The 24,079-nt window shown below is 41.4% G+C and overlaps 1 protein-coding gene and 1 long non-coding RNA gene across 5 annotated transcripts in view; one reads left to right on the top strand and one right to left on the bottom strand.

The window, feature by feature from the left end:
• LOC121016398 (uncharacterized) overlaps positions 1-9,034 on the bottom strand; it is a 30,055-nt gene extending 21,021 nt beyond the window's left edge. Inside the window, exon 1 of the long non-coding RNA XR_005784261.1 lies at positions 8,833-9,034. This is a non-coding gene — a long non-coding RNA (uncharacterized LOC121016398). The remainder of the gene's footprint in view (positions 1-8,832) is intronic.
• The window catches only part of ARHGAP26 (Rho GTPase activating protein 26), a 427,067-nt gene that overhangs the window by 298,665 nt on the left and 104,323 nt on the right, over positions 1-24,079 (top strand). The gene's annotated exons all lie outside the window — the stretch shown is intronic.

Here is a 24,079-nt window from a genome sequence, read left to right as displayed (position 1 = left end):
GCGTGCATGAGTGGTGGAGGGATGGAGAGAGGGAGAGAGAGAATCCTAAGTGGGCCCTGCACCATCAGTGCAGGGCCCAACGGGGCTCGAACTCAGGCACCGTGAGATCACAACCTGAGCTGAAATGAAGAGTCGGAAGCTTAACGGACTGAGCCACCCCGGTGCCCCAACTATTTGTTTTTTTTAAAACAGCGAGTGCTTTTGAAACAGGAAATCACCTGCAAGTTTGTTAAAATGCAGATTCTTCTCAAGAAGGCTCCCAAAGGGGCCTTGGCTTTGACAGTTCTGACGAGCTCCCAGGTGAAGCTTGGGACTCCTTATGTGGCCTTCAATTTAAGCTGAGCCTCTTATTTTTCATGCATTTGACATTATACACTTTTCTAAAGCACTCTTCACAACTGTATAGTTTCTTAAATTTGTGCCATTATCTTAGTACTGTTCGTCGTTACACAAACTGTGAACCCTGTGAGAACAGTGACCGCTTACAATTTCTGCTCATTCTTTTGTTTTCCCCACTTATCACACAGTGTGACCTATAGGGCACACTGTATGTTTAGGATAGGCAGAGAAGTAATTGACTATTGTATTGGTTAAATTGATCGGTTTGAGGAGACAGGGAGATTATAAAACCCACAGGTTCACTTTTTTCAAGGAAAGAGCCTCCTGGAATATTTAAATTTCATGTCCAGCAGAAATAACCTAAGGTAATTTTATTTTATTTATTTACTTAAAAAAATTTTTTTAATGTTTATTTAGTTTTGAGAGAGAGAGAGCATGAGCAGGGGAAGGGCAGAGAGAAGGAGACGCAGAATCCAAAGCAGGCTCCAGGCTCCGAGCTGTCAGCACAGAGCCCAATGCGGGGCTCAAACCCACAGACCGTGAGATCATGACCTGAACTGAAGTCGGACGCTTAACCGACTGAGCCACCCAGACGCCCCCCTCTAGTAATTTCAGACTGAAGTGATTACGTGGTGGGTGAGTGCATGGTGCTTGGTCTTCATTATGTGAAAGGAGAAAATGCCAAATCACTTGAACTCTTGACTTGTCATTCCCAAGGACTGTATTCCTTTTTTTTTCTTTTTAACATTCTTTTTTATTAAGATAAAATTCATGTAACATAAATTAAACATTTTAAAACACAGTTCAGTGGCATTTAGTACACTGACCATGTTATGTAATCATCAGCTCTGTAGTCTATTTTTAAACATTTTCATCACTCCCACGGGAAACCTCATCCAAAGGACCATCTTGGTAAGTTCAGCATTTCTAAAACTTTGTGGTCTTGGCATAAGTGCTCCAACAGCCTTTATGTGAATTATATCTATGTTGACAGAATGAGAAATTAAAATAAAAAAAAAATGAAAGATTTCTTTACAGATTTATTAAATGACATTTTACATTTTTGTAAATCTCTTTAATGTTTGAGTTAATAGAAGGTAATTAGGTAATAGTGTCTTCTTCTTTCAATCTGTTGTCATATATTTTGTTACTGAAGGATATGAAAAAAATCAGGCCACACAGATATATGCAGTTGGAGAAGGAAGAAGTATTTCTAGTAATCTTTTGAGACAATTTTGAGTATTCTTTTTTGTTAATATACCAACAGTCAACAGGTGATCATTTCTTAAAAAAATATTGCAATGTGGAGAATGAAATCCTGTTAGTGAACTTTTCACGCAAAATGGCATTGAAACCTATTGGCCTACACTGTACTTTGGCTCTTTTACCCATGCTTGATTTTTTTTAATTTAATTTTTAATGTTTACTTATTTTTGAGAGAGAGACAGAGCATGAGCAGGGGAGGGGCAGAGAGAGAGGGAGACACAGAATCTGAAGCAGGCTCCAGGCTCACAGAGTCTGACACAGGGCTCGAACCCACAAACCGTGAGATCATAAACTGAGCTGAAGTCGGACGCTCAACCGACTGAGCCACCCAGGTGCCCCCCGTGCATGATTTTTTAATGCACATTGGTCATTTGGAAAGTTTTGGTTCAGGGAATCATACGAATCTTCCAATGTGGACACATTGCATCATAAAAAACTTTTAAAATCACGTGTGTTAACATTATCACTGATGTCATTAAAAATAGTTATTAAGTATTGGGAAGCTGCCAAGGTCATGGTGGCCAATCCAAGTTGTCAAAAATTGTCCTTTTTTTTTGTTTTCTTGAAAGAATTTTATTATTGTAACAAATGTTGTTGTTTTCCTAGAAGCGACCACCTTGCTTGGTTCATTTCTGAGAAAATGTCTACCAGGCACTGAAGTCTGAATAACCATAGTTTCTCAGTTGTTTTTTCAAGTTAAAATGGTGCTTTGGTTTAGTTGCAACTCAGAGGATTGCACAACTGCTTTCCCTTCAAGTCAGCTTTGGTATGCAGCAAAGTACTTTATGCACATTTCCTCCTTAATTACAGTATTAAAACAATGTGTGGTAAAAGGTCAAAATTTAATAAAAATAATTTTCACTGTTTTATCAAGGGTATTCGTTGAGCAAAACCTGGTGGTTGCTTTTTTGTTTGTTTGTTTTGTTTTTAACCTGTTAGAGTGGTAAAGAATGCATTGTTGATATAGTTTGAGGCAACTGCCTAGATTAATTCTAAGGCTGCAGCACTTTCCCTGAACCTTATTTCCACGTCCTGTGGAACCCCTGAAAATGTCTTGGGAACCTCCCAGGAGTCCATGGGCACACTCTGAGAACTACTGGTCCTAGCTAAAATAAGAATCACAAAGTAGCCTTCTAATAAATACGCTCATTCCAGCTCCTTCTTAAGAAGTATACCTGACTACAAGGCTAGCAGTAGAAGAAATTTCCTCTGACTATACTAAAGCAAATGAGCCCGACTGAGAGTTCGATGAATTCTCTCATTGCAGAACTATCTTGAATATTGCCCCTAGATTGCCTGTTAACATCTAGAATTTTTTTTTATTCAGATATCTCCAACATATTTTATTTGCTGACACTTTGAGTGGGACATATTTTTTAATTGATTATAAAAATCTGGAGATTGTTGAAAATAGTTTTTTGTAGAATTCCAATTTTTAAAAAATTAGAGTTCAGATTTGGGTCCCTAACTTCTCTGTTCAGCAGAGCTATTCTTTCATAGCCTTTTCTCAGTCTTTTTTTTTTTTGTTTTAAACCTGAGTAATTTAGAACTCAAAGCTTAAAATTCTCACTATAAGTTGACTCTAAACTCTTTTGTCCTAGAAATGTGCTTGTATATTTGACCATAAGTTATGATGTTAGGATTCAAACTGCATAGGCTTGCTTGATCTTCTCACTGGATAGCATATCTATTGTGTTTCTTTTTGAATGTTTATTTCTTTCAAGCATACAGTTTCCAATCTGATTTTATTAATATCATAAGGTGGTTTTTTATTTTTAAGTTTGCTGTATTTTTCATAATTATTTTGCTCTTTGTGGTGAGTTCAAGTTTGACTTAAAACCAGTTCATAGGAATCATCACTAGGGTGTTTAGGTGACTTTTGTGAGACAATTCATTGAATTACCTACCATCACAAGCTAGGATGTGTTTAATCTTCATAAGCTGGACCATTTTGTGTAGAAATGGGAGGGGAAAACTCCTTAGGGTATTAATACCAATGGGTAGATGTTATAGGAAAAGATTGTTCAGTTCATTATATTATGAAAAGAACATGAGGATTCTATTTGAATCATGACTCTGTTCTTTTGTAGCTAGATGACCTCGGACAAATTACTCAATTTCTCTGAACCTCAATTTCCTCATTTGTCAAATTGTAATAATAACCCGTCTCTCGTGGGAATTGGATTTAATAGTATAACATAAAGAAGGTAACACATTGCCTTAAACTTGCTACTCTCAACAAATAGACTTAATGTTAACATATATTTTAAAAACATTTTGGATAAGACTTTGTAAAAGTATAGAATGTCAAAGAATTAGGAGGTTACCAGTAGAAAATATAAATCTGATTCAAAAGAGAACAGGAGAGGGATACCTGGATGACTCAGTAGGTTAAGTGTCCGACTCTTGATTTTGGTTCAGGTCATGATTTCATGGTTCCTGAGATTGAGCCCCGTGTCGAGCCCTGCTTTGGGCTGTGTGCTGACAACATGGAGCTTGTTTGGGATTCTTTGTCTCCTTCTCTCTGCCCCTCCCCTGCTCGCTCATGCTCTCTCTCTCTCAAAAACAAATAAATAAATTCTAAAAAATAGAGAAAAGGAGAAACTTATTTATATAGACAATGAAAGAAAGAACTGTGAAAATATAATCACTAAGTTATATTCAAAACTGGTTAATGTTCTTCAGGGTAATAAAACCCCCTTTTGAGATTGTCTTTTCTGCTGAACAGAAATTATTCACATCTCTGCCAAAAAAAAAAAAAAAAAAAAAAAAAAGATTTGCAAACTTACCAGTTTTAGCTCAAAGTGAAATCTACTCTGACAGAGTCTGAGTCCTCATTGATAGTAAATAGTCAATCAAGCAAAAGTTGTGTTTCCCTAGAGAATTAATTAATAGGGCCTACTGGCATTGTGGCTATTTTAGATGGGCGAGGAGTAGAGGAATTCAAAGTCATCATTATCCATTAACTTGTGTTTTAAAATCATGTGGGAATGTTGATGAGACCTGGGGAACACTTGAGGGTAGAAGGGGTTAGAGTGCGCTTTGAAACCCCTGCCTTAATCAGAGATCCTATACAGGCTTCACTCTCATTGAAAACCTGGACTGCATGTAAAGACCAATGGCATTCCAGAACACAGTATAACAAGGAATTTATTTTTCTTTCTCAGCCTGGGACCCGGGATCTGTAAGGAAATTTATAAAAACATTTAAATTTATTCTACCATTACCGCTCACTGATACTGCTTGAACCCTGGCTGAAGAACATGTAGTCAACCTGTGGCACCTAGGATTTCCAGAAATAGCTCCTCTGCAGATGAGTTCAGAATAAAAAAATACATAGGAAAACAATCCATATCAACCAGAGACCATGGAAACAATGTACAGAAATATTAAAACCCATGGACTTCAAATAATAAAACAGTAATTTAAAAATCCCATAGAGGGGCACCTGGGCGGCTCAGTCAGTTGAATGTCTGACTTCGGCTCAGGTCATGATGTCACAGGTTGTGGATTCAAGCCCTATGTCGGGCTCTGTGCTGACAGGTCAGAGCCTGTAGCCTGCTTCAGAGTCTTTGTCTACCTCTCTCTCTGCCCTTCCCATGTTCATACTCTGCCTCTCTCTTTCTCCCAAAAATAAATAAACACTAAGAGAAAAATTTTAAATCCCATGGAAAACATAAAAATAACTGTATTTAAAATAATTAAAAATACATAGAAGGAGTTAAAAGCAAAAGAACAGGCAGCATTGGAAGAGGCAAATGGAACTTAGGTAAAAAATAATTAAAATTAAAAATAATTTGATTAAATAAGTATCAGACTAAACAAAGCTGATGAGAGACTTACTAAACAGGAAGATAGACCTTTAAAAAATTCCAGAATGCATTCCAGAGAAATAATGAAATAGAAAATATTTGAAGAGGCGCGGCTGGGTGCCTTAGTCAGTTAAAAGCATCTGACTCTTGACCTCATCTCAGGTCTGCATCTCAGGGTCATGAGTTCAAGCCCTGTGTTGGGCTCCACGGTGGGTGTGGAGCCTACTTAAAAAAGAATATTTGAAGAGACATGGAAGACAGAATGAGAAGATTTAAAATAAGTCTGTAGGAGGTACAGAGGATGAGACTAAATAGAATGGTAAGGCGTAACATTTGAAGAGATGATGGCTGAGAATTTTCTTAAATTGAAAAATCTAAAACATCAGATTCAATAATCATGACCAACTTCAAAGAGGAGAAAGAAAACTGAGTCTACAGAAATCACATCCATAAAGATCTCTTGTATTATAACTAAGAGCCCAACACCTTGGCCCACATCACATGAGAAATTAGGGAATGAACTTCCTGTCACCTAGCCTTGCCCTTGGAACAAGAGTCCTGATATAACACTAGTGAGATGAATAATGCAGACGTTTTTCTCCTTGAACTTCACTGTTGGGAAAGTGGTTTTAGACTGATACCTTTCAGGTGTAGTATTTTATAGCTGAGCATCATTTGTTCTACTTATTATTTCTCCTGATTATAGGCTTCATCCTCTCCATTGGTGGGAGTTTTAGGGGTTAGCCAATCTTTCTGGTTTGTGCGTAGAACCAGAATAGTCCCTGCTTGGCAAATTGCCTTAGCACTTCCACTGGCTTTGAAGGCAGGAAATAAAATCTCTACATTTTCCGTGTTGACTTGACCTTTCTAAACTATTTCTCTCCTTCTCCTTTCTGTATATGAATTGATAAAGGTACCTCCATTTTCTGGACTTAAATAGAGATCTGAAGCTGTCAAGCGTCCCTGGGAGGGGGTCACACGCCAGGATACCTCACTTGCAGACAATCACAACAGATTGAGATGAGAGAATGAGAATGAGTGCTGGCGGCAGATGCATTTTTAGAGATAAGGACAATACAGAAAACTCCAATCCTGATATAACATTCCTCATTTCTTTCTCATTATTTTTCATTTCATGTTCAGTGCTAGGTATCAGTGAGTCTCATGATGCAGGACTGTGAGGTCTATACCACCCTTGATTTCTTTCCGGAGTAGTGCTTCAATGTGTCTTGAGTTGGGCCTCCAGATAGTTCTTACTCTTTCCTTTGGTTTCTTTTAACAGAAGGGGATTGTTTTCTCAGCCCCTCAGGGGGAACTCTTTCTTATTAACCATCCCTGTTACTGATTTTTCCCCCTTCTCTTTCCTCAGCATCCGACCACACAGTGCTTCGGTGCTTGTCAGATCTAATGTTCTTCAGAGAAGGTCTTTCTTTAATTACTTTTCATTCTTTTTTTTTTTTTCCTTTTCCTAACTCAGACACACGCATTGTTGCTTTGAACAGTTGTTTCCTATCCCCCTCTGTCTGGAAACTAGATGATTAATTTTTTTTTTTTTGTCATTGCTGTAATTGAAATGCCCACATTTCAATTTCTGCTGCATGTGCTACCCAGCATTTAGCTGGACAAGACAGAGAGAGAAGCTGGAGGGGAGGTGGTCGTGAAACATAAAAGCTTTTTATTTTCATAATGGCTTGGAGCGTACCCTTCCTGGGTGGGGGAACACAGCTACCATGGCAACAGGTGCTGGTTGGGGGGAAGGCTGCAGCAGCCCTGGTAGAACAGGAGTCTGTAGAGTGTGGAGCAGCACGTGGGGGCGGCAGTAGCCTCCAGCAGGCTTTCCTTTCCCTAGTAATTACTGCCATTTTTCATAATTAAGACTGTGTGTTATGTATAGATGGGTAGGTTGGTGTTCTGTTTTGCTTTTGAGTGGCATAGAGAGCAGTGAGCAGGGCCATAAGTTAGGCACTGGCCTCTAAGCCCCTGCTGTGTCCGTAACCGAGAACTAAGGTCTAGTAGGCTCCTGGGTGCGGAGCCTGCTCTGCCCTTGGTGCAGGCACGGGCAAGCCTTCTTCATCCACCCCGTTCTCTCATCTTGATGCACCTCAGGCCTGGGGTTCCTTCCTTGCAAATGCCAGTCTGCTCGATTGGGGATTTTCAGAGCGTGAGTCTCTCCTGTCAGATCTTCCTAGAAACGCCACACCTAGAAACTCTGCTTTTCAGAGGTTCACCTTCACCAAGGACCTCATTATTGGCCCCCAGATGCTCAAAAAGTTGTGTATTTATTTTTTGACTCTTGCATAGAGTGAGTCCTTTTCATAGGGATTCTGTTCTCTCCCAGCTCAGAATGCTGAGCCTGATAAATCTTGCCCAGTGATGCTTAGTTCTGCTAATCACTAACTTCCTGCTGTCTCTGAAACAGATTCAGTAGTCAGAGCGCCTTGCAAAAGGAGAAGCAAAACTAAGTCCATACAAACGCACGTCCCAGAGAAGCTATGGAACACTCAGGACAGAAAAATCTGTAAAGACCTCTTGAATCATAAATAAGAGCTCAACAACCATGGTCTTTAATTTAAAGTTGTTTTTTAGGACTTGGTGGCCCGGTTACACTGTGCCTCTTGCATCACACACCCAGGAACACCAGAGCTGAAAGCTTAATTTCTTACCGCAGCCTGCTTTACTGATACCATTCTCTGCGTCTCCTCATCATTCCTGGCTCGCTGAGCCTTCTGTTTAAATTTTTCCTCCTCCACCTCCTCACTGTCATCATCATCACCACCATCCTCCCTGCTGTGCGCAGCACTGGATAGTCTTCAGAGCCTTTTTCACCCTCTTCCTTGCCTTGTCCTTAGAGCATCCATGTGAAGTAGATTGAGGAAGTACTAGGATTCTTGCTTGGCCTCGGTGGCAGCCACAAGTGCCTCCCAAGTGCCACGGCACTCGCTTGGATGAGTGGTTTATTTTGAAATTAGTGGGACACATACTCTGAAGCTCAGGTCCCTTCAAGTCCTTTGGCCACCAGTCTGAAAATAGTTCTAACAAAATTTATTAAGCACCTGTCCTGCCAGGTTCTGGGCATACATTGATATGTATAAACAAGACAGATGGGGGGTTTACCTTCACGGAGCTTACAAACAAGGTGAGGGGATGGCATCATTTCCCTGCCAGACGTCTTTATTTGTGGTTCTGTAGTAGACCCCAGTACAATCCTGTACCAAATACTGAGCCAGTGAAATTGAACCTTGCCCAGATTCATAGAGAGGGGTTTGATATCTCAATAGTAGTTTTTCATCCTCATTAGATTTCATGAAAGATACCTGAATTATAAATACAGGAACATCTTAATAGACGTAGAACTATATTTATCTGTAAAATTATAGAAGTAAGGCCATTTTGCTGGGTATGTCTTATTACTTACCTGTTAACTTTTGGTCTGCTTGGCTGGAGACTGATTGTTATGTCTGGGCCCTTAATAAAGTCATTGGATCAATAAACATTTAGAAAACGGTCAATATCATTAATCAAAAAATAGAATTGAAAACTAGATAGGTGTAATACTATTCACTACTTATTAAAAATTTCAAAATAATAGTGCCTTAGGGCCTAGAGAAACAGGCATGCTGAAACGTTCTAGGTGAGAATGTAAATTGATAAAGGTCTCCTAGGTGACAGTTTGGAAATATGTATTAAAATCTTTTATACCCTTTCATCCAGAAATTCAATTTCTGTGAATTTATTTCAGAGAAAGAAAGATGTACAAAACCATTTATGTGCATATAGGTTTATTGTGGTGTTACTGGAAACAACACATCAAAAACAATCTGAATGTCCAATAATAGAGACCTTCTTGAATGTATTATCCATACAATAGAATACTATATAACCATAAATATGTTGGACAAGGTAATGAATGATATTTGAAAAGTTTATAGTAAGGCAGTAAAAACAGGTCATAAGGCTATGTGCATGCAGTATGATCTAGGTTGTTTAAAATACGTGTGTGTGTGTGTGTATTTCTAAGTGTGTGTGTGCCTGAGGAAAGCAAAGGACAAAATATCTATACCTTAAAATTTTAAATGAAATTTAATTATTTCTGACTGTTGGATTATGGGTGATTTTTGTTTTCTTTGTGCTTTTCTATCTTTTTCAGTTATCCTACAATGAACACTTGGAATTGTAACACCAGAAAATAAAAAGCTTGGGCTTTTCTCCCTAATTATAGCATTAAGAGAAAAAAGAAAGGACCGCTATTTAAAAATGGCCACTGCTCTAAGGGGCAAAGTGACATCCAATGACATTTACTGATTCTATCTTAAGGAAGATAGACATTTTGTTTCATAAGTTTACCCCTATGTGTGTCCCAGGGGCAAGGGAGACATGCATGGGTGTGTACATGTGTAAAGGAGTGTACCATCCAGCTGGGGGGTTGTGTGAGTGTGTGTGGCCACGTATCACAGCCTTGCACTGCCGTGGTTCTTGTGGGAGTCACATAGATTAGCGTGTCCACAAATGCTGTCTGTGTTGGACTGACCAGTGTGGTTCATGCCCCTGACTCATGGCCACATGCAGTCCCATCTGGTGCCCCAGGTACAGCTACAGGCATCCTGTCCTCCGTGGGTCAGGAGTCTGCAGAACTTTCACCTGCGCCAAGGCTTTATGAGACAGACTTTCTTGGAGCCACTTAGTACTTTTTTCTTTAAGTCCCAGTTTTTTATCTTGTAATACCAACTCATGTGGAAGACTCGTTCAGGTGAGTGAAAGTATTAAGTGATTTTTCTGACATTTTTATAGTGAACTCTGAACCCTGGCCTTTCATAGAGTAGCAGGCCTTCCTGAACCTTGCTCTCTTCTCCCCCTCAAGTTTTCCAAACACAAATGATATTTTTAAAGGATTACTCTTTTGTTTGTTTCCTGCCCTGTTTAATGATTACCTAGCTTTTTACATAACCCAACCAAATGCTGGCACATGTCAACGGGATTGTGGTATAGTTATCTCCTGCTATGTAAATTTTAGGAAGGTGGCCTTCCGTTTGCAAGACTGAGCAGTAGATCTATTAGTGACATTCACTGGAGGAGTCTCTTCCTAACTGGGTTGGGGCAACAGAGATGGATGAGTGGGAGGAGCAGCCAGAAGCCACAGGGCATTCTCAGTATTAGGTGGGAAAACCCAGAGGTGGCAAGGATTCTGGTGCTTTCCATTGTGCTAAACAACTCTTGACACAGACTTCAGCATGCCTGTTCAAACTCCTCTTGAATGCAACTCTTAAAGAGATCTGAGGCAGGCAACACTAATGTCTGTGGTTGAAGATTGGACTTCTTAATTGCCCATGCATTTGTGTATATGATTTGTAGTGTTCTAATTTGTGGACTTCTAGACTCTACTCTCTGCATTGACAGAGCTCAGCTCACATGTCTCCCCTTAGAGGCCTTGCCCAGCCTACCTAAGTTAGTCCTTCTCACCAGTTTTTATCACACGCTCCTATTTAATTTCATCTTACACTTTCTCAGCCTGACATTCTTACTGTGTTTTGTGTATTTTCTATCTTCGTAATGGGACTGTCATGCCAGTATATTGAAGGATGAATCTTGGCTATTGGGTTCACTGCTGTATCCCAATGCCTAGAAGACGGCATGGCATCTCGTAGGTGTTCAGTCTGTGTTGGGGAGGACCAAACATGGTACATTAGGGAACATGCAAAAGGCCAGGGTAGTCGGGAGCTGTGGGTGAACGCAGAAATCCAGGATGGCAGTTTGGAGAGGTAGGCGGGGTCAAGTCATATAGGCTACACTGAGGACTTTGGAGTTACTTGAGGATCTGATGTTCATTAAGTATTTTCATCTCTGTGGATTTATACGCGATCCAGACTGGTTTGCTAAAGTGAACTATTGATGGCTTTTCCACTGGGAAATGTGCACCATGGTGTCCTTAAAGTGATTCTTTAGCCCACACTGCTGTTCTCTTCCCTGTCTCTACTGTCATCAGCCTGGCATTCTTAACCCACCTGTCCAGAGGAGCCCAAGAAGGCAAGGGGACAACAGCTAAGGTGTCAGGCTGCGCTGCCTGCTCAAATGAAAGCATTCCAGAACTTGGTCATTAAACACTTTGACTTATCCATTGAAAAGTATTGGATTTGGGCTTTGTGAATGACACTCTGTGAGAGCCTAAACGAGGGGCAGATCAGGAGCCCAGATCTCACCTCCATGGTTTAAATCATTCGGGGTCTGTGTGACCAGATACCCCTCCTGTTCTCTACCTAATGAACAGGTTGGGTTTCTCACAGTGGATCGCCAGTTCCTGTTTGACCCTGCACTTTGTTTTATATTTTGCTTCCAAAGTAGCAGAATTCAAGGAGTCTCCAGTTTTGTGCTGCCTACGAGGAGGACAAATCAGATTTTGCCAGACTTACACTGAAGTAAGAATTCTATTGGCATAATTCCCTGATGAATCTATTTTTGTGATGAAGGCAGAGAATATAACAGAAGGGTCTGTGTGTTCAGTCTTATTCTAACATGTACCACTATGTATAAACACAATTATTTTATACGTATAAATAAGTAAGATGAGCTACATTTCCCCTTAGGCTTGAGCTCATACGGAAATTTTGGACATAACAGTTTAGTGTAACAAGGAGCTAGGATGGGTTGGCACCAAGCTTCAGGAGTGGGGAGGCGTAAGAAGGGGTAATCCACTCAGATTTTGTTTTCTAGCTTTTAGGGTCTATAAAAAGGATGTTGTCTTTTAAACAATTCTGTTCTTTAGCATCAGACATTTGAACACAGAGAATGTCGATGTTCTCTTCAAATGACTCTTCATTTGGTGTTAGAGATCTGGGACTTCTTCTTTCACTGTTAGTACTAATTGATTTCCAGAATTTTCCCATGGCTTGTCAGTTCCTGCACATAAAGAGCCATGAACTCTTCAGGACACCTTGAAATAATTTTTTTCTTAGTTGAATATCCACATGTAATTCAAAAGTTCTGTGATCGCATGTCAGCTTTAAATTTTAGTCATTTTGGTTCCTTGGCCCTTGAAATAAAGCTACTTTTTTCAACCTCAGCCTCTGAATTTGTTTCAGACTCATGGTAAAGAATGCAATTTTCTTTTTTTTTTCTTTTTAAAATTTTTTAAAAAATATTTATTATTGAGAGAGAGAGAGAGAGACAGAGAGAGAGAACCAGTGGGGGAGTGGCAGAGGGAGAAGACACAGAATCGAAAGCAGGCTCCAGGCTCTGAGCTGTTAGCACAGACCCCCATGAAGGGCTTGAAGTCGTGAACCACAAGATTATGTCCTGAGCCAAAGTTAGATGCTTAACCGACTGAGCCACCCAGGAGCTCCAAGGAATGCAATTTTCTGTCTGTTTTCTTTTTGGGGTAAAAGTACCCTCCTTTTCAAAAATAAACCAGATAGGTTATTTCCTTGATTTAAAATATCTCCATGAAAGGAGACAGATTACCCAGGGCATATGTATGACTGTGCCTGAGTGTTTTTTGTGTTTTTTTTGTTTTTGTTTTTTTTCCTTTCTAACAATCTGTCAATCTCTTACTCCGCAACTCTCCCATAGCCCCATCTGTGGATTTGGAATCTTGACTTGCCCTCCAGGAAGGATTATGGTCCTTTCCCTGAAAATGAGGCTTGCATTTCATGGGACGTGAGAAGCTCTGACTGCTTAGTGTCACAGCTACTATTACAGTTGGAGCTGAGCCACATGGTGAAGGGCCAACCCTTAGCCTTTGCTGTAGCTTCTTTTGTCCCTGTTCTTTGACCTGTAGAATGGGACTAGTAAGAGGGATCTGGCTTCAGAAGACTACTATTTATTTTACTTAAAGATTGTAAAGATGGTTAAATTCAGTGGGCTTTATGAATATTTACACAACATGTTCAATATCGGTGCTGTTTGTGGGTGACTGTTAGCCGGGTAGCAGGTAACTAGCACCTTGAGGCTATGACTCTAGGCCTTTAAATCATGTTGGCCTCAACATTCTGTTCTGCTGCCAAGTTCCTGGTGGAAGTCAGCACAGTGACTAAGGGAAAAATGCGGACCAGCTTCATAGATCTTCCACGTTAACACAGACGTAGGTGCAAATGCACACTGCCTGATAGGTTTTAGTTACTCAAATCAATAGAAGTACTGTATTCTAGTTTGTTTGTTTTTTTTTTTAATTTTTTTTTTCCAACGTTTATTTATTTTTGGGACAGAGAGAGACAGAGCATGAACGGGGGAGGGGCAGAAAGAGAGGGAGACACAGAATCGGAAACAGGCTCCAGGCTCTGAGCCATCAGCCCAGAGCCCAACGCGGGGCTCGAGCTCACGGACCGCGAGATCGTGACCTGGTTGAAGTCGGACGCTTAACCGACTGCGCCACCCAGGCGCCCCTGTATTCTAGTTTTTACGTGTCTTGGATTCTCTGAAGAGGTTTTATGCTGGTTTGCAAAGTTGTTCTGTCTCTTACATCCCAAGGCCTTTGAGCATTTAAGTCTTAGTAGCTGAGACCTTTCTGAGTCTACAGAGAGAAGTGACAAATATTACGCTCTCCCTCTGATCAGAATTCTCTCATTGCTTTTCATGTCACTGAGTAGAGAACAAAGCTCTTAAAGTGGCCTGCAAAGTCCTACAGGATTGGCTGCCCCCGGGTCCATTACCTGTCTGGCTTTCCCTAGTGCTTTCCCCTGTTCTCACTCAGTGACAGGCACATTGGCTTTCCTTAGGCAGTGCCAACATGCCACATGTGTTCCTGCCTGAGGCATCTGTGTCTAGTGTCTGCTCTCTGTAGCTTTTTCCCCAGAGATTTGCGAGATTTGCACAGCTTGCTTTCTTCCCTCCTTCAGGTTATTTGTACATTCCTCTTTGTCACTGACACCTTCCCTGACCACCCTGTCTAAAATTGCTAATAGGCCCTCATTCCTGCCTTTCTGCTGTGTATTTTATTTGCTTATTGTCTGTCCTACCCCCAAAATAATATAAGCTTTATAGAGCAGGGAGTTTTGGGGAGTGTCTATTTTGTTCACTGCTCTATCCCCAGCTCTTAAAGCAGTCCTTGGCACATAATAAGCCCTCGAAAATACTTGATTGTTGAAAAACACACGATGCACTATTGGCCTCTGTTCTGAGTCACCTTGTACCTCCTTCCTTGGATAGGAAGTCCTAAGGCAACTTGCAAGCCCATGACCTGCCTTTTTGGACAGTGCTGGCCTAAAGATGATAGGCTGAGCCACTGAAGGAAGTGTTGCCACCAACAGGAACTTAGGTATTTACAGCACTTGGTACCGTCAGGTTGGCATGTCATGCCTATAGGCAACTTTTAAACCTCCTCCATTTATGCTGTGGCATCTCTCTTTAGATGGGAGAACATAAGCTTCAAAATAAATAAATCAGTGATAATGAATGTGAAAGGACTTTAGAAACTGTAAAATGCTTCGAAAATGATAATTCCATTGGACTGAAGAATGTTTCAAATTGTTCAACAATTTGAAATAGTTAAGTAATTTTCCAGGAAGAAATGTTATGGGCCAGCTTCTTCGTAGGTTTTTTTTTTTTTTTTTTTTGTATGTGAGTGCTATTTTTCTCCATCCAGGCCTGTGGACTGGGTCATAGAATATAGCTACAGGCTAGGACCTGAACCAGCCATGAGCAGAGAAGGGAAAACTCATCAGTCAACCCCTAGATTGAGGGCATGTGCCTTCTTTGTGCATAAGACTATTCAGATACCAAGTAGCTGAAAGAGTGTAGGGCAAATGGAACTCAGGTTGGCCTGTGTTAGTGTTTAAACGACTGTGACTAATTTCAGAAAATGAGGCAGCTTAGCAAAAAAGTACAGTTCTTATTCTTAATGAAAGCCAGCCTATTCTGGAGGAGGCCAGTAATTCCCATGACCCAGATTAGTTTCCTACCATTGGAAAAAATTAGGGATTAATGCTGTTGATGGGCAGACTTGAAGGTAATATTCTTGTTTGCTTTCAAAACATCCTTTTAAAAATAATCAGGTTCTTCTTTTACCCATGATCTCTTTAGGTTAAGCTTTTTAGAAGAATGGGATGTGGAACAAAATGGCAGCCTATATACTGTGTATAATCTATCTCACACATGTCTGCACATACCACACACACACACACACACACACACACACACACACACACACACTGCATTGTACCAGGGCATTTAAGAGCAGTAGCTCTGGAATCATACTGTAGATTGCCTGCCTTCAAATTCCATCTCTACTGCTTATTTGATACAGGACCCTGGACAAAATTTGAGTTTTCTGAGCATTAACTACTTCATGCAGGACAGTAGTAGAAGTTACCTTGTAGAATTATTGTAAACATCAAATGAGATCATCGATGGAGTACTTAATTCCTGACGCAGGTTAAATGCTGAGTTGCTCTTACTGTTGATGACAGTTTTAATATAATCTAAGACAGGCAGGAAGTACAAGGGGTTTTCAGAAAGGGATGAGAAAAAGACATTGATGATATGTCTTTAATAAGACATATTTAATGAGAACATTAGAAGGAGATTGGTATAATATTGTGAGCTTATGGTATATTGCATAATGCACATTAGGTAATGCATGTAATAGTGATAATGATACCCTGTGAATATGTTGTGGACGTTGCACCTTGCAGATTAGCGATGTGGCCAGGGAGAGCCACGTGGTTTGTTACGTGCCTTCAGTGTCAGGGTGAGGTGTGCTGGCTACTCCCCCAACAGCTATCCCCAGCTTGGCAAAGACTCTGAGGCACCGGTAGGTTACATGGAGGTTTAAGCCAGACATTTAGTGCAGCTGAGCCTTGATACCCTTAGATGAAGCTAGCCTCCCAAAGCATGCACGTGCCCTTTTTTCCCCCCTTAATACCTGATAGGAACAAGCTCTATCCTAGGCCCTGGGGGTGTGGCATTGAGGGAGATTAGTACCATCTCTGTTCTCTTGGAATAAGTGGGGGAGACGATGGCAATTCCATGAATGGTGACATAATTCAGTAAGTGCCAGGAAAGAGAAATGAGGAAATAGCATTGTAACAAGATACCTGGCCTGGTACAGAGTGTCCAGAAAGACCTTTCTGAGAAAGTGCAAGTAGTAAGTAGGAAAAGGACAGATCAAGAGGAGCTGCAGAGCTTCCCTGGTAAGGGGATCACCATAATGAAGGACCTGGAAGAGGTTAGCTGGACCCTGTAGGATCTTGTAGGCCATGCCAAGGGTTTTCATCTTAAAATTAAAATTAGCCAAAGCCCTTGGCAGTTTTTAAACAGTTAGTGATGTTGCATTGGAAGGGATCAGAGTGGAAATAGAGCTGGTTGCACACTCTTTTCCTTTTGTCTGAGGAATTTTTGGCACCAAGTGAGTGTTAGAGTTGACATGCATACAATTGGGTGGTACTTAACACCTTAGCAGTGACATGCACCCATCTGAAGCACGGTTTATATATGTCACCAGAAGTGGAGAAGACATTGGCAGTTATTCACAGAGCTTTGAGATCCCTGGATGAAAGCAGTGTAGCCTGGACTGATGGATGTATGGCCATAATTGTCATTTTTTGTCTGGGGGGGGGAGGGGGGGCGGGGGTGGCGAGAAACAATCCTTTCAGCCCCTCTGGTTTTTCTTTCAGTTTCTTCCTTTGATTTTATCCTTTTCAGGTTCTTTCAGTTTTCTCAGTCCTAAAGCGTTTACTCTTTAATCATTAGGAAGCAGCTCTTAGACGTGCCAGCCAACTACAAATGGGATGCTCTCAGATTTGAGGGGTTCTTCCCTCATTTCCATGATAGTGTCAAACATGCAGCCAGTTTTACTGCAGGAAGGGAGAAGAAACAGTGGTTAATTTCGTATCACTCTGAAAAGGCATGAACCTTGTTCTGATTTCTCGGTTTCTCCCTTTTTTCTAATTTAGTGATTTGGGTGGTGAATGAAGGAGCACTATTTATTTTTCTGTTCTGTCCACCACTTCATTCGGCACAGGTTCAAGCACGTAACTGCTCTGTGTATTCATTTTTGGTTGGGTTTTCCGAGGAATAGTTGTGCCTCTTGTAGCCTAGGCTGAACTGACCCTGAGTGGTGTGGGAACATCAAAGTGCTAGGGTAGAGAGTATGGCTGTTCGCTTCAACAGCACATATACTAAAATAGGGTAAAGAGTGTGGGTTTCCTCTCCTGGCTCTGCCTTTGGTTGGCCTTGTGACCTCAGGCAAATTACTAAACCTGTCAGTGCCTCAGTTTCATCCTCTGTAAAATGTTAGGGGTAGCCTTACCTACATGCCTTAAAGGGTCTTCTTGAAGATCACACTGTGTATCATTACCCACTGTAAACACTCAATTATTCAAAGCTTTAAATGTGACTTCTCACTGGACCACCATTCCCAGAAAGATGTTGAATATGGCTGGTGAGCATGACCCAAGTCAGTACACAGAACTATTTATTTTAAACTCTCATTCTGGTGCCAGCCATTGGGACAGCCCAGCAAAGTTATATTTATGGCTCTAATGGGTTTCCTTGGCACAAGCCTCCCCAGCACGATCCAGATGGGTCCAGTGTTACCAAGTCCTGGTGGTATTCAGGCAACACGCACATACAGACTGACTTACTAGAAAACGTGTAGCCACTGGGGGATGGGGATTCCCCCACCACTCCCCATTATATACTAAGGGTAAATTTGAAATTGTTGAAAGGAGCCACATGAACAACCATGGACATTAAACTTGGCCTTGTAGACCACAAAAAAAGTACAGTTCCAAGAACTTCACGTCCACCTCATCCTCCTTAGCCCCATATCTTTGAGCTTCTCTGCCCCTGGATGGTGGTAGAGAGAAAAGTGCTACTGACTATAGCTTAGGTGCCTGCCCACTCAGCCACTTTTGTAATTGGTAACCTGGGGCCTACATTCTGCTATCTGCCCCGGAGGATGCTACAGGAGTTGCCCTTCAAATCCTGATCCAGTCCCCAGTCTGGAGTTGCTCGTTAGAGGGGGAACAGTCGGAGTAGAAATGTCCCATGAATTTACCATGAACATAACCATTTACCAGTTAAGACCTCTGGGCAGGGGAATGTCTGCAGCCAGGCTTTGCAGGGAGGTGAGCTTTGGATGGCGAGGATTTGCTAGGCAGGCCAGGGGCAGAGTGTGCTCCTGAAGACCGAGTGAGTTTGATGGGCTTGCTCTTGGCTGTGAGGCTCCCAGTGTGTTGTGCCAGAGGTACTTGGAGGGAAGTGATGGAATACAAGTCATTTTATGTTTTGAGCTTTTCTATAGATTTGAAGTATTTCATAATTTTTAGAAAGGGAAAAAAAGAATAAGAAATACAAATAGGTAGGGTAATAGAAGTCCTGAAAATACAGATGCAGGAGTCAGGGCTCTTTGCCCCAGACAGAAGCAGGCCGCTAGAGGTTCCTGCACAGAATACCAAGTAACACCACCAAACAATGTGAATTTATTTATTTATTTAGTTAGTTAGTTAGTTAGTTAATGTTTATGTTTGCGAGAGAGAGAGAGACACAGAGTGCAAGTGGGGGAGGGGCAGAGAGAGAGGGAGACAGAATCTGAAGCAGGCTCCAGGCTCTGAGCTGTCAGCACAGAGCCCAAAATGGGGCTCGAACCCACGAACCACGAGATCATGACCTGAGCCGAAGTCGGACGCCCAACCGACTGAGCCACCCAGGCACCCCCGATATGGCTTTAAAAAAAAATTTTTTTTTAATGTTTGTTTATTTTTTGAGACCGAGTGCAAGCAGGGGAGGGGCAGAGAGAGAGGGAGACAGAATCCAAAGCAGGCTGCAGGCTCTGAGCTGTCAGCACAGAGCCTGACACAGGGCTCAAACCCACGAACTGTGAGAACATGACCTGAGCTGGAGTCAGATGTATGCTTAACTGACTGAGCCACCCAGGTATCCCCAATGTGGCTTTAAATTGGCAGGTGCTGCTACTTCTATCATCACCACTACCTTGACCACCACCGTAAACAATAGCAGCCGTCATTTATTAAGCCATTATTGCAGGCCAAGAGATTTATTCACCTAATCTTAATTAGCTTTAAAACTTAATGAGGTAGGTATTACTTCTTCTGTTTTACAGGTGAAAACATAGGCTTAGAGATGCCATGTGACCTTCCTGCTGTCATCCAGCTGGGAGTATCTATCTGATTCCAAGCACTGTGCTTTAGTGTCTCCTTTACCTTTTTTCCATATTTGTAAACTTGAGATAGTATTTGTCTTCTCTACCCCTAGAGTAGCACTTCTCAAATTGTAAGTCATGGTCCATTAGGGGGATGAGAAATTGCTTTCATTTTTTTTTAATAGTAAGTTAAGGAAAAAAAAGGATCGAAGAGAAAATATCAACATTCACCAGACTTACTATTCCCCAACTTTTTGTTTCTGGTTTGTGTGTGTGTGTCTTGCTATTTATGTGTATATGTATGCATGTACTCATGAAAGGTTAAGTAAGAAAACGTTTTCCCTATCATGGGACATTGTCCGAAAGTTTGAGAGCTACTGTGTTTTTCAGATACGAGGAAGGTTGAATAAACATAAAGAATAGTTGCAGAACTCCTTAGAAACTCTAAAACATGCTACAAGTGTAAATTATCATCATTATTTAACACTGGAAGCTGAACCAAAGCAAGGTGGGTAGGTGTTGCTGTGCTTTTACACCACCCATCCAGTCCATGGCACATAGTGCTAACCTGTCACCACACCGTGTCCAGTGGAGCCAGGGCTTAGGCTTGACACTCCTTGACACAGCATTCCAGGCCCCAAGATGGAAGCTATTTGCAAATGCAGCCCTAGGCTTATGCTTTCTTGGAATACATCAGGACCAGTCTGTGACTTAAAGCACTGCTTAACACTTCCAGAGTCATGGCTCTCATTTAAACCACAGGAAACAGATGTGATCCCTATGACAGCATGGGGGGCACTGCATTACAAGCCCCAAAGGGATTGACTTCTGTCTCCTCCTCTCATAACACTCCCCCACCACCATCCTCATCTGGAAATGATTTACCTCCTTCTGCATCTCAAAGAGCATCAGACGAATCCAGAGTCCCCACCCATTTCCCCTTAGACAAAGGTGGCAGGAGGCCCCTCTGCCAAGGCCATTTTCCTTGAAGCATGCTCTTTTCTCCTTAATTGCAATTCATGAGGGAAGTGCTGGGAACATGGGGTTCCAGCCCCTCAACAACTGCCCTAAAGGCATGTTCTTCAAGAGACTTACTGCTTTTCAGCTAATAACAGCAAACTCCATGGTCACAAAAGGACCTGGGTCTTGCTCAGGTTAAAATCACATGTGGAACTGTTTTTCCGCGACATTTAAAGGAAGCCTATAGAACTGCCAGTTCCTGGGGAAGGCACCACAGAAATGTCCACGTAGACCTAAGGATCTGAAAGGCACAAACTCCTGCAGTGGAATGTGCAATGCACAAGAAACTTTTATATATGGGTTTTAAGTCAAGACCCAACATGACGTTCTGGACTGTGTGAGGAAGAGGTCAAGCAGCCCAATTACCAACCCAGAAAGCAGCTCTCAGTGTTTTATAGACCTCACTAATGAATGAGTCCCATGGCCTCTGCTGGGCCAGGCTTCCCAGTGGTCTGCCAGCCTGCCTCCCACACATCTGTAAATTTGTCAAGCTATAATGGATGGCTGGTGCCAGCAGAGGCTGAGGTCTAGGCCTTTCTCCCCAGGATACATAGAGATCTCAAGCCATTAATTATTCATTCTAGTGTAATGAACATAGCCATACCAACTTGTGAACAGTAATAATGAAGTGACAGATAAATTTATTACTTCAGTATGCCAAAAGATAATGGTAGTTAGTCATGAAGGTTGCAGCTTCCCCCCCAAAAAAAGTTTTATAAGCCATAGATCAATGTGTTGTTCAAGTTTTAAAATAAAATGGATCACTAAAAAGGAAATGAATTATGTTGGGTAGCCTCAAGCCTATTTATATTCAGAGTTGCTTATCTAGAGTTACTGTACCTTTCTTCCTAATGCCTTTGGGCATTGGGGCCTGCAAATTAGAGTAATTGTTATTCGTTAATTAAACCTAAGAAATGGAACACAGCTCCAGACTTTGGGAAGTGAGGTTGGGATAGTTGAGATATAGTCCCCCTAAAAAGTCATCAGTAATAGTTGGAGGTTTTTTGAGTAAGTAGCTGGATTGGGAACAGTTGTTTTATGTGTACCCAGAAACATCCCATTTCACATCTCATGAACGTTCATTGGGCTTCTCCTGGGCACTGTGCTCAGTGCTAGCGTTACCAAGTAAAGTAAGTGCACAGTCTTGATCCTAAGGCAGCAGTAGAGACATTAATAACTTGTAATAAAGATAATACTTCTGCCTTGGTTGAGAGGAGGAGGAGGATTGGGGGAAGACCGGACAGAGACTGCAGAAAGGAAGGGGGCGCATTTGTGAAGTGCAAGAGAACATTCTAGGCAGAGGAGTGACAACGGCAGATAGGTATGAAAGTGGGAAGAGGATGGATAGTGAATTACTATAATAATAATCACTACGTTTCCCACATGTTACCATATTTAATTTCTATAGCCACCTCATGAAGTAGTTGTATTGTTTACCTCCCCCCTCCCCAATCTTCAAAGATGAGCCCAAAGCTTAGACATTGAGTCACTTGTCCGCTGACACAGAGCAAGCAGGCGGCAGAGAAGGGCTTAGAGGTGAGTTGGGGAAAGGTGTGTTACTTCACTAGAGTCTGGCCTTTACATTAAAGACATTGGAGCCTATCGAGGGCTTATAATCATTATTATCAGAACAAGTGCAAAAGTGCTAACTAAACACTTTATGCACACTGGTTCACTGTGTTCTTTCCCAGTGAGGTGTGGGGCCACTGTGGTTGTCAGCAGGGGAATGACTTGATCAGGGCTGAGTTATAGACAGTAACTGGTGGTAGCAGTCAGGATAAACCTGACTGTGGAAATGCTAGTCAGGGATCCTGGCTAGGAGGCTGTTGCTTTAGTCAGAGGTAGTGCTGAGAAGCACGGTGGTTAAAAAAAAAAAAATCATCATCCAAACCATATGTTTTTATATTGGTCTACAATTTAAAAGTACTTTGATACATAAATATCTTGTTGACTCATTTGCACAAGGGACTTTTGTGGCAGGAGGGGTAAGTCTAATGGCTTTGTTCATTTGGGAGGGGGAAGAATAAGGACATGGAATTCACTTCCTGCACCTAAGAGCCCATGTTGAAAGAAGTGATGTTACAAGCAGCTTGTAGATATGCATACTTATTGATTGAGGCACAGAACCGGAACCTTTGCCCTTGCCAGGTAAGAACTTGACCCTGAGCATTAATGCTTTCAGAAACATGATGCGTACCTGGGAAGTGTGTAAGTAAAATGGAGACACAACACTACAACTCAAAAAACGCAGAATATTTTTATGTGGACCAGAAACAGGCCAAGATACCAGTGGCCACTGCCCTTGCTTAACAGCAAGTAAATTCTCTTTGTATCTGGACCGTTCCACGGTTAAAAGTTTCACTGACCTAACGACCCTTCCTGCCCCTTTCAGCAGAGAAAGTTTTTATGAAATTAGACTTTTAGCCCTGGAAAATTATAGAAAAGTACACATCTGCTGATAAAATTGGTTGACATAGTAATTTCAGTGAAGGCTCAGTTTCACAACCAGCACTGAAGGCAGTAGAACTTCTTCTCCTCCTACCAAATAGAAGTATTCAAGAGAAACAGTGCAGGCATTTATAGAATTGTGTGAAAAATACTCTGTATAAATAGCACTAAATGCTAGGGAGGTATGTCTGTGCAAACTACTATCTGTGACCAATTTCTCTCTAGTTGCTAGTAATGAATAGTTTCCTTTTTCTAACAGGTGATTTAGTGAAGCCCCTAATATTTTCTTAACAGTACTAAATTGAGCCTAACTTTTAACTTATTTGTTGCCTGTAGATCATTTGCATATTTTTATACGCAAGGCCAGCAAATGAACAATTAAGTTTTATGGCTAGGTCATGGTGGCTGGGGTATGAAGATCAGATACATGTTTTGAGTAGTACTTATCCAAAACTAAGTGTATGTATTTAGCAGATTACTCAGACCCAGCTACTGCTGACCCTGTGTGTTCTTAGACTTTGAGTATAAGTGACAATATAAACACAGCCATATACATGGATATACACAGTGGTGCATTTTTATTTCTGTTTGTGCCACATGTTTTGCTTAATGAAAGCCATATGTTTTATGTGATGGAGTTTAATACTTTGAGCCTAAAGTGCTGGACTTCGTAAGATCTATCCATTGTTTAAAAATAAGTCTGTTTGGGGGCACTTGGGTGGCTCAGTCGGTTGAGCATCTGACTTCTGCTCAGGTCATGATCTCGCACTTCATGAGTTCAAGCCCCACATTGGGCTCTGTGCTGACAGCTCAGAGCCTGGAGCCTGCAAAGCATTCTGTCTCTCTTGTGTCTTTGTCTCTGTCTCTCTTCTCTCTGCCGCCTCCCCAACTTGTACTCTGTCTCTCTCTCCCTCTCAAAAATAAACATTAAAAATAAATAAAATAAAATTAGGTTTCTCTTGTGCCTTGTTTGCAAATGTATGAAAGCCATCAAGAGTTTTTATATTTGCACTAGAGAAAATGCTAATGATCACCACAGGAGTTTAAGCAGCAGCGAAGTATAAAAGTCATAATTAAGAAAGTTTAGCAGTTACCTGGATTTGCA

The sequence above is a fragment of the Herpailurus yagouaroundi genome, unplaced genomic scaffold (assembly GCF_014898765.1).
Source record: "Herpailurus yagouaroundi ecotype Mexico unplaced genomic scaffold, PumYag 29, whole genome shotgun sequence".
Classification (NCBI taxonomy): Eukaryota; Metazoa; Chordata; class Mammalia; order Carnivora; family Felidae; genus Herpailurus; species Herpailurus yagouaroundi.
This window is presented reverse-complemented; position numbering and strand designations above follow the sequence as displayed.